The sequence below is a fragment of the Mustela nigripes genome, chromosome 3 (genome assembly GCF_022355385.1).
Source record: "Mustela nigripes isolate SB6536 chromosome 3, MUSNIG.SB6536, whole genome shotgun sequence".
Lineage (NCBI taxonomy): Eukaryota > Metazoa > Chordata > Mammalia > Carnivora > Mustelidae > Mustela > Mustela nigripes.
Genome location: NC_081559.1, coordinates 66,899,741 through 66,911,233, shown reverse-complemented (window position 1 = coordinate 66,911,233; position 11,493 = coordinate 66,899,741).

The window sequence follows — 11,493 nt, the reverse complement described above, 5'->3', positions numbered from 1 at the left end:
CTAATCTCTTCTCCATCTCTATAATTTTGTCATTTCAAGAATGTTATATAAGTGGGATCAAACAGCACATAATCTTTTGAAATTGGACTTTATCACTCAGCGTAATACCTTGAGAGCCATTCAAGTTGTTGTAGCTATAGTCTGTTCCTTTTTATAGCTGAGTAATATTCCATTGTATATACCACTGTTTAACCATTCACCTTCTAAAGGATATTTAGGTTGTTTTCAGTTTCTGGCTATTACAAATAAACATTCACATATAGTTCTTATGTTAAAAGTTTTCATTTCCTAGGATAAATGCTCAGCAGTACACTGCTATGTCAAGTATACACTGAACTTTTTAAGAAATTTCTAGAGTGATTTCCAGAGTGGTTGTAGCATTTTACATTCTCATCAGCAATACAGGAGATCTAGCTTCTTTGTGTCCTTGCAAGTAATCAGTACTGTCAGTACTTTTTTTTAAGATAATATTTGTTTTTGAGAGAGATAGGGAAAGGGAGCAGGTGTGGAGGGAGGGGCAGAAGCAGACTCCCCACTGAGCAACGAGCCCCATGCAGAGCTCAATCCCTGGTCCCTGAGATCATGACCTGAGTTGAAGACGGACACTTAACCAACTGAGCCACCCAGGTGTTCCAGTACAGTCAGTATTTTTATTTTAATCATTCTAATAGGTTTGTAATAGTATATCATTGTTTTAATTTGCATTTCCCTATGGCTAACAATTTTGACCATTTTTCATGAGCTTTGTTACTACGTATACATCTTCTTTGGGAAAGTATCTATTCAAATCTTATACCTATTTTCTAACTGATTCACTTGTTTACTTACTCTTGAGTTTAGAGAATTGTTTATACATTTTACTTTTTTTTTTTTAAGATTGTATTTATTTATTTGACAGAGAAATCACAAGCAGGCAGGCAGAGAGAGAGGATGAGCAGAGAGCCCGATGTGGGGCTCAATCCCAGAACCCTGAGATCATGACCTGAGCTGAAGGCAGACACTTAACCCACTGAGCCACCCAGGCACCCCTGTTTATACATTTTAGATATGGGTTCTTTGTACGATACATGATTTGCAAAATCTTTTATTCCATTTTTTGTAAATAAAAAAAAAATCCTGTTTTTGTAAATAAATGTTTATTGTAACTTTGTAACTTTGTTGTACTTTTTTTTTTTTAAAGATTTTATTTATTTATTTGACACAGAGAGAGATCACAAGTAGGTAGAGAGGCAGGCAGAGAGAGGGGGGGAAGCAGGCTCCCCGCTCAGCAGAGAGCCCAATGAGGGGCTCAATCCCAGCACCTTGGGACCATGACCCAAGCCAAAGGCAGAGGCTTTAATCCACTGAGCCACCCAGGTGCCCTCTCTGTTTTACTTTTACAAACAAAGTTTTTATTGGGACATAAACTTACTTGTTTGTTTACATATTGTCTATGGCCACTTCCATGCTACACTGGCAGAATTGAGTAAGGTGCAAGAGAGACCATATGAGAAACATCAGACACCACCAGAAGTCTGCAAAGTCTAGAATATTTACTATCTTGACCTTTACAGAAAGTGTGCTGACCCTGCTTTAAAGTGGGGGAGGTGGACAGATGAAAACCCAGAGCTGCCAGAAGCCATGTTCCTCCACAAATGGAGAAAATCAATGTACAGTAGAAGAGAATAAGGCAGATCTGCATAGAAATTAGAGACAAGACCGAGAAGCAGGAGTCCAGGTGGCAGACCATTTTATCTATGCTCTAGCAGTTCTGTGGAAGCCAACACATGTCCCCTTTTGCCTAAGCAGTTTTAAATTGTGTGAGGGCAGGATGGAGACGTGCCATAGGGCATAGACAGCGTAAAGGAAAATCAGGATGAGGACCACTGACCAGCCTCAAATAGCCATTTTCGGATTTTCAAAAACCATGCGTCTTTACAGTTCAGTAGAACAGATGACAGCTCCTGGTTTCTAGTGTCTTCTAATTTAATAGTAGATCAGTATTCTTTTTTCATTTATCCCTGTACAATGAGTTCTTTAATAAGTGAGTGACAGTTGTGTTTCCTCTGTGTTGTACAGAGAGAGAGAGATTTTAAGAAACTGACTCATGAAGACTGTGAAGGCTGAGAGTGATGGACTATGAGATTGTGGGGCTTGGGGGTTGGAAAAAAAGAGGCTGGCCCCAAGAATCCAAGGGTTTGGCTTTCCTTGCAGAAGGCAGGAAGAGAATGACCTTTTTTTTTTTTTTTAATCTCCTACAACTGTGAGACAATATAGACTTAAGTATCTCCAACAACTGTCCTGGTTAGGACTTTTATTCATTTCTAGAAAACAGCAGAGCTGAGTCAAATGGTGGAGAGAGAACTGGGCAAAGTCAGGCATCTGAGTTTTAATCCCAACTTTGCTATGGTTTATAAATATGTGTTGAATGAAGAAGCAAATTGCTTCAGTGATGTGGAGTTCATCATTAGCTCCTACTACATCTCACTTCATTTGAAAAACAGCAATGGTAATTGTGGTATCTGCCCTATTTCTCTCAGAGAATCACTATGAAGATTTTTAAAAGGAGGAAATGAAAAAAATTTTGAATGAATACAAAGATTGGTTATTGTAGGCAACAGAATAATGGCCTCCTAAAGCTACCCTGTCTTACTCTCCCAACTGGTGAATATGTCACTTTATAAAGAAGAATTCTGATTGCAAGTGGAATAAAGGTTGCAAATTAGCTAACTTTAATATAGGGTTATCCAGGATTATCTGGGTGGGCCTAATGTAATCACAAGGGTTTTTAAATGTGGAAGAGGGAGGCAGAATTAGTGTCAAAGTAATGTGATGTGAGAAAGATTCAACCAGCCATTGCTGGCTTTAAAGATAGAAGAGGACCCAAGCCAAGGAATGCAGGTGGCCTCCAGCTGGAAAAGGAAACAAATTCTCTAGAGCTCCCTGAAGGAACACAGCCCTGCCAACACTTTGATTTTAGCCCAGTGAGACCCACTTTGGATTTCGCACTTGCAGAATGGTAAGATAATCAATTTGTGCTATTATAAGCCCTGAACTTGCAGTAATCTGTTACAGCACCCATAAAAAATGAATACAATTGTGTTAAAATGTTTTAGATGGCACTGGTCCTTACCACCCTACAACAAAAGACCGATCTCTCTAGATTACTAACCGTAATCGGATGTTTGGTATACAAACTAAGGTATCCATGGGTAAGGCTGCCAGTTTTTAATTCACTTGAAATATCATAGTACCAATCATCAGGTACATTATATTGATATGCATTTTCCATGTTTGTGTTTGTTGTGGATCAGTGTTTCTTAAGGTGTAGTGTGAGAGGGTATATTAATTTCCTAGGGCTGCTGTAACAAACTGGGGCGGCTTAAAACAACAGGTATTTATTTTCTCATAGTTCTGGAGGCTAGAAGCCTAAAAGAAAGGTGTCTATAGGGACAGATTCCCTCTGAAGGCTCTTGGAAAGATTCTTTCTTTGGCTCGTTCAGCTTCTGGTTCACGGGAGCATAACTCCAACCTTGACCTCCATCTTCACATGGCCTTACTCCCTGTGTGTCTCTGTGTTTTCTCTTTCTCCTTCTAAGTGATGAGGGAGCAGGAGGCTGGCTGAGGACAAAGCAAAAGCTGGTGCCTTGTACCCCCTCTCCACCTGCCCCCCTCCATATGTGTAGCATTCCTCAGGCACCCCTGACTGCCATAAAACGATAAATAGTAACTTGCAGGGATTGCAATCCTGCAGAACAGGAATCTCCCTTGCTCTACAGATGTTCTAGAGACCTAAACAGGGAGGTTACCTTATCAATAGCACAAATTTCCAGAGGCAAATAACTCTCAGTTCCTGAAGCCCTAATGTCTCCCTCCCCACCATAAACTGGAGGAGGCTGAGGTAGAAGGGAATGTAAATGATAGCAGGATCATAATACCCCACCGAGAATCTCCCAACTATCTTGATGTTAATGCCTGACCTAAAGACGACATTGATCAGGCCATAAGGGCAAGGCCCTCCCCCCGGCACCTCATAGGCCCTCCCTAACATGTGAAAACTCTGTTGAAACCTCCCATCCCTTCACCATCCCCCCAACCGCAAGGTATATAACATGCCTACCCTCACAACCCGGGGCAGCAGTTCTTCCTGCCCATAGGTCCTGTCCCCGTGCTTTAATAAACCACCATTTTGCACCAAAGATGTCTCAAGAATTCTTTCTTGGTCATTGGCTCCGGACTTCAGCCCACCGAACCTCACCTAGGTTCTAGAACTTCATCATAAGGATGTGAAGGATTTAGAGCCCATCCTCAGATTAGCCCATCCTAATCAATATGACCTCAACCTGACTTGATTACATCTGCAAAGACCCTATTTCCACATAAGTCCATGTTCATAGGTACCAGGAGTTAGGACTTCAACTCACCTTTTAGGTGACAGAGTTCAACCTACAACAGAGGGCTACTTCCTCAGAATCCCTGTTGTGCTTATTAAAGATGCAAATTCCAGGTGGTCCCCTGGGATTCCCTGGGATTCCCAGGGGACCACCTGGAATTTGCATTTTATAAGCAATTAAGTAAGCAGAATTTGCAATTAAATAAGCAGATTTCTTATTCTAAATGAGAATCTGCTTATTTAACAAGCTCTTCTCGGGGGGAGGAGTCAAGATGGTGGAGAAGTAGCAGGCTGAGACTACTTCAGCTAGCAGGAGATCAGCTAGATAGCTTATCTAAGGATAGCAAACATCTGCAAATCCATCCACAGATCGAAGAGAAGAAGAACAGCAATTCTGGAAAGAGAAAAACATCCACTTTCTGAAAGGTAGGACTGGCGGAGAAGTGAATCCAAAGCGACGGGTAGACAGACCCCGGGGGGAGGGGCCGGCTCCCGGCAAGCGGCAGAGCAAAGGAGCACAAAATCGGGACTTTTAAAAGTCTGTTCCGCTGAGGGACATCGCTCCAGAGGCTAAACTGGGGCGAAGCCCATGCAGGTGGCCTCAGGACCGGCAGGGTCACAGAAGGATCGGGGTTGTCTGAGTGTCGCAGAGCTTGCGGGCATTGGAACGGGAAAGCTGGCTACAGAGACAGAGCCGACAGTAAGATCACAGCTCGGGGACACCTTGAACCGGTCGCAGGCTCAGTGAGCTCGGAGCACGGCCGGAGGTCAGGCAGACGGGAGTTACTGGGCGCTGTTCTCTGAGGGCGCACTGAGGAGTGGGGCCCCGGGCTCTCGACTCCTCCGGGCCGGAGATGAGGAGGCCGCCATTTGTATTCCCGTCCTCCTGAACTCTATGGAAAGCGCCCAGGGAACAAAAGCTCCTGAAAGCAAACCCGAGCGGATTACTCAGCCCGACCCCTGGTAAGGGCGGTGCAATTCCGCCTGGGGCAAAGACACTTGAGAATCACTACACCAGGCCCCTTCCCCAGAAGATCAACAAGAAATCCAGCCAAGACCAAGTTCACCTACCAAGGAGTGCAGTTTCAATACCAAGGAGAGCAGCAGAATTCCAGAGAAGGAGAAAGCAAAGCACGGAACTCATGGCTTTCTCCCTGTGATTTTTTTAGTCTTGCAGTTAATTTAATTTTTTTCTTTTTCATTTTGTTTCTCTTCTTCTGCTAAAATTTTTTTTAACGTTTACCCTTTTCTTTTTAACATTTTTTAACTAGTTTATCTAATATATATATATTTTTCTTTTATATATTTTTCTTTATTCGTTTTCTTTTTTTAAATTCTTTTCTTTTTTTTTTTCTTTTCTTTCTTTCTTTCTTTTTGAACCTCTTTTTATCCCCGTTCTCCCCCCTCACGATTTGGGATCTCTTCTGATTTGGCTAAAGCATATTTTCCTGGGGTTGTTGCCACCCTTTTAGTATTTTACTTGCTCCTTCATATACTCTTATCTGGACAAAATGACAAGTTGGAAAAATTCACCACAAAAAAAGAACAAGAGGCAGTACTGAAGGCTAGGGACCTAATCAATACAGACATCGGTAATATGTCAGATCTAGAGTTCAGAATGACAATTCTCAAGGTTCTAGCCGGGCTTGAAAAAGGCATGGAAGATATTAGAGAAACCCTCTCGAGAGATATAAAAGCCCTTTCTGGAGAAATAAAAGAACTAAAATCTAACCAAGTTGAAATCAAAAAAGCTATTAATGAGGTGCAATCAAAAATGGAGGCTCTCACTGCTAGGATAAATAAGGCAGAAGAAAGAATTAGTGATATAGAAGACCAAATGACAGAGAATAAAGAAGCTGAGCAAAAGAGGGACAAACAGCTACTGGACCACGAGGGGAGAATTCGAGAGATAAGTGACACCATAAGACGAAACAATATTAGAATAATTGGGATTCCAGAAGAATAAGAAAGAGAGAGGGGAGCAGAAGGTATACTGGAGAGAATTATTGGGGAAAATTTCCCCAATATGGCAAAGCGAACGAGCATCAAAATTCAGGAGGTTCAGAGAACGCCCCTCAAAATCAATAAGAATAGGCCCACACCCCGTCACCTAATAGTAAAATTTACAAGTCTCAGTGACAAAGAGAAAATCCTGAAAGCAGCCCAGGAAAAGAAGTCTGTAACATACAATGGTAAAAATATTAGATTGGCAGCTGACTTATCCACAGAGACCTGGAAGGCCAGAAAGAGCTGGCATGATATTTTCAGAGCACTAAACGAGAAAAACATGCAGCCAAGAATACTATATCCAGCTAGGCTATCATTGAAAATAGAAGGAGAGATTAAAAGCTTCCAGGACAAACAGAAACTGAAAGAATTTGCAAACACCAAACCAGCTCTACAGGAAATATTGAAAGGGGTCCTCTAAGCAAAGAGAGAGCCTACAAGTGGTAGATCAGAAAGGAACAGAGACCATATACAGTAACAGTCACCTTACACGCAATACAATGGCACTAAATTCATATCTCTCAATAGTTACCCTGAATGTTAATGGGCTAAATGCCCCAATCAAAAGACACAGGGTATTAGAATGGATAAAAAAACAAAACCCATCTATATGTTGCCTCCAAGAAACTCATTTTAAGCCCGAAGACACCTCCAGATTTAAAGTGAGGGGGTGGAATAGAATTTACCATGCTAATGGACATCAGAAGAAAGCAGGAGTGGCAATCCTTATATCAGATCAATTAGATTTTAAGCCAAAGACTATAATAAGAGATGAGGAAGGACACTATATCATACTCAAAGGGTCTGTCCAACAAGAAGATTTAACAATTTTAAATATCTATGCCCCCAACGTGGGAGCAGCCAACTATATAAACCAATTAATACCAAAATCAAAGAAACACATCAATAATAATACAATAATAGTAGGGGACTTTAACACTCCCCTCACTGAAATGGACAGATCATCCAAGCAAAAGATCGGCAAGGAAATAAAGGCCTTAAACGACACACTGGACCAGATGGACATCACAGATATATTCAGAACATTTCATCCCAAAGCAACAGAATACACATTCTTCTCTAGTGCACATGGAACATTCTCCAGAATAGATCACATCCTCGGTCCTAAATCAGGACTCAACCGGTATCAAAAGATTGGGATCATTCCCTGCATATTTTCAGACCACAATGCTCTGAAGCTAGAACTCAACCACAAGAGGAAGTTTGGAAAGAACCCAAATACATGGAGACTAAAGAGCATCCTTCTAAAGAATGAATGGGTCAACTGAGAAATTAAAGAAGAATTGAAAAAAATCATGGAAACAAATAATAATGAAAATACAACGGTTCAAAATCTGTGGGACACAACAAAGGCAGTCCTGAGAGGAAAATATATAGCAGCACAAGCCTTTCTCAAGAAACAAGAAAGGTCTCAGGTACACAACCTAACCCTACACCTAAAGGAGCTGGAGAAAGAACAAGAATGAAACCCTAAGCCCAGCAGGAGAAGAGAAATCATAAAGATCAGAGCAGAAATCAATGAAATAGAAACCAAAAAAACAATAGAGCAAATCAACGAAACTAGGAGCTGGTTCTTTGAAAGAATTAATAAAATTGATAAACCCCTGGCCAGACTTATCAAAAAGAAAAGAGAAAGGACCCAAATAAATAAAATCACAAATGAAAGAGGAGAGATCACAACTAACACCAAAGAAATACAAACTATTATAAGAACATACTATGAGCAACTCTATGCCAATAAATTTGACAATCTGGAAGAAATGGATGCATTCCTAGAAACATATAAACTACCACAACTGAACCAGGAAGAAATAGAAAGCCTGAACAGACCCATAACCAGTAAGGAGATTGAAACAGTCATTAAAAATCTCCAAACAAACAAAAGCCCAGGGCCAGACGGCTTCCCAGGGGAATTCTACCAAACATTTAAAGAAGAACTAATTCCTATTCTCCTAAAACTGTTCCAAAAAATAGAAATGGAAGGAAAACTTCCAAACTCATTTTATGAGGCCAGCATCACCTTGATCCCAAAACCAGACAAGGATCCCACCAAAAAAGAGAGCTATAGACCGATATCCTTGATGAACACAGATGCGAAAATACTCAACAAAATACTAGCCAATAGGATTCAACAGTACATTAAAAGGATTATTCACCACGACCAAGTGGGATTTATTCCAGGGCTGCAAGGTTGGTTCAACACCCGCAAATCAGTCAATGTGATACAACACATTAATAAAAGAAAGAACAAGAACCATATGATACTCTCAATAGATGCTGAAAAAGCATTTGACAAAGTACAGCATCCCTTCCTGATCAAAACTCTTCAAAGTGTAGGGATAGAGGGCACATACCTCAATATCATCAAAGCCATCTATGAAAAACGCACCGCAAATATCATTCTCAATGGAGAAAAACTGAAAGCTTTTCCACTAAGGTCACGAACACGGCAGGGATGTCCATTATCACCACTGCTATTCAACATAGTACTAGAGGTCCTAGCCTCAGCAATCAGACAACAAAAGGAAATTAAAGGCATCCAAATCGGCAAAGAAGAAGTCAAATTATCACTCTTCGCAGATGATATGATACTATATAGTGGAAAACCCAAAAGACTCCACTCCAAAACTGCTAGAACTTGTACAGGAAGTCAGTAAAGTGTCAGGATATAAAATCAATGCACAGAAATCAGTTGCATTTCTCTACACCAACAACAAGACAGAAGAAAGAGAAATTAAGGAGTCAATCCCATTTACAATTGCACCCCAAACCATAAGATACCTAGGAATAAACCTAACTAAAGAGGCACAGAATCTATACTCAGAAAACTATCAAGTACTCATGAAAGAAATTGAGGAAGACACAAAGAAATGGAAAAATGTTCCATGCTCCTGGATTGGAAGAATAAATATTGTGAAAATGTCTATGCTACCTAAAGCAATCTACACATTTAATGCAATTCCTATCAAAGTACCATCCCTCTTTTTCAAAGAAATGGAACAAATAATTCTAAAATTTATATGGAACCAGAAAAGACCGTGAATAGCCAAAGGGATATTGAAAAAGAAAGCCAAAGTTGGTGGCATCACAATTCCGGACTTCAAGCTCTATTACAAAGCTGTCATCATCAAGACAGCATGGTACTGGCACAAAAACAGACACATAGATCAATGGAACAGAATAGAGAGTCCAGAAATAGACCCTCAACTCTATGGTCAACTAATCTTCGACAAAGCAGGAAACAATGTCCAATGGAAAAAAGACAGCCTCTTCAATAAATGGTGTTGGGAAAATTGGACAGCCACATGCAGAAAAATGAAATTGGACCATTTCCTTACACCACACACGAAAATAGACTCAAAATGGATGAAGGACCTCAATGTGCGAAAGGAATCCATCAAAATCCTTGAGGAGAACATAGGCAGTAACCTCTTCAACCTCAGCCGCAGCAATATCTTCCTGGGAACATCGCCAAAGGCAAGGGAAGCAAGGGCAAAAATGAACTATTGGGATTTCATCAAGATCAAAAGCTTTTGCACAGCAAAGCAGTTAACAAAATCAAAAGACAACTGACAGAATGGGAGAAGATATTTGCAAACGACAAATCAGATAAAGGACTAGTGTCCAAAATCTATAAAGAACTTAGCAAACTCAACACCCAAAGAACAAATAATCCAATCAAAAAATGGGCAGAGGATATGAACAGACATTTCTGCAAAGAAGACATCCTGGGCGCCTGGGTGGCTCAGTGGGTTAAGCCGCTGGCTTCGGCTCAGGTCATGATCTCAGGGTCCTGGGATCGAGTCCCACATCGGGCTCTCTGCTCGGCAGGGAGCCTGCTTCCTCCTCTTTCTCTCTGCCTGCCTCTCTGCCTCCTTGTGATCTCTCTCTCTGTCAAATAAATAAATAAAATCTTTAAAAAAAAAAAAAAAGAAGACATCCAGATGGCCAACAGACACATGAAAAAGTGCTCCATATCACTCAGCATCAGGGAAATACAAATCAAAACCACAATGAGATATCACCTCACACCAGTCAGAAGGGCTAAAATCAACAAGTCAGGAAATGACAGATGCTGGCGAGGATGCGGAGAAAGGGGATCCCTCCTACACTGTTGGTGGGAATGCAAGCTGGTACAACCACTCTGGAAAACAGCATGGAGGTTCCTCAAAATGTTGAAAATAGAACTGCCCTATGACCCAGCAATTGCACTACTGGGTATTTACCCTAAAGATACCAACATAGTGATTCAAAGAGGTACGTGCACCTGAATGTTTATAGCAGCAATGTCCACAATAGCCAAACTATGGAAAGAACCTAGATGTCCATCAATAGATGAGTGGATAAAGAAGATGTGGTATATATACACAATGGAATACTATGCAGCCATCAAAAGAAATGAAATCTTGCCATTTGCGACAACATGGATGGAACTAGAGCGTATCATGCTTAGTGAAACAAGTCAAGCAGAGAAAGACAACTATCATATGATCTCCCTGATATGAGGTGGTGGTGATGCAACATGGGGGCTTAAGTAGGTAGGAGAAGAATAAATGAAACAAGATGGGATTGGGAGGGAGACAAACCATAAGTGACTCTTAATCTCATAAAACAAACTGAGGGTTGCTCGGGGGAGGGGGGTTGGGAGAAGGAGGGTGGGGTTATGGACATTGGGGAGGGTATGTGCTTTGGGGAGTGCTGTGAAGTGTGTAAACCTGGCGATTCACAGACCTGTACCCCTGGGGATAAAAATATATGTTTATAAAAAATAAAAAAGTAAAACAAAAAACAAACAAAAAAAAAAAACACAAGCTCTTCTCATGAATATTAGTCACCTAAACTTTAAGAACAAATGATATGTTTAACGGTTTTACTTTTCATAATTTAAAATGGTAAGGAAAGATAATTTAGCTTAAAACCACTTTGGTCTTTCAAATAATTATTGTATATGTTATAGAAGTGAAAAATGCAGGGAGCTCTCCTTCTGTGTACAATAGTATGCACAATTTCCACAAGAGGGTAAAGGCTCTCAAGAAAAACAACAGGTGTTCAAATAGTTCCATAAACTCAAAGCTGACCTGTTTTAACTTTCA